The sequence below is a fragment of the Bison bison genome, unplaced genomic scaffold (genome assembly GCF_000754665.1).
Source record: "Bison bison bison isolate TAMUID 2011002044 unplaced genomic scaffold, Bison_UMD1.0 scf7180017864308, whole genome shotgun sequence".
NCBI lineage: Eukaryota > Metazoa > Chordata > Mammalia > Artiodactyla > Bovidae > Bison > Bison bison.
The window spans coordinates 634,607-634,829 of NW_011494880.1; positions in this window are offsets into that span (position 1 = coordinate 634,607).

A 223-nucleotide genomic window follows, 5' to 3' on the forward strand; every position below is an offset into this window, starting at 1 on the left:
TTCGTTTTCTGAATGTTGAGCTTTAAGCCAACTTTTTCACTCTCCTCTTTCACTTTCCTCAAGAGGCTTTTTAGTTCCTCTTCACTTTCTGACATAAGGGTGGTGTAATCTGCATATCTGAGACTATTGATATTTCTCCAGGCAATCTTGATTCCAGCTTGTGCTTCTTCCAGCCCAGCATTTCTCATGATGTACTCTGCATATAAGTTAAATAAGCAGAGTG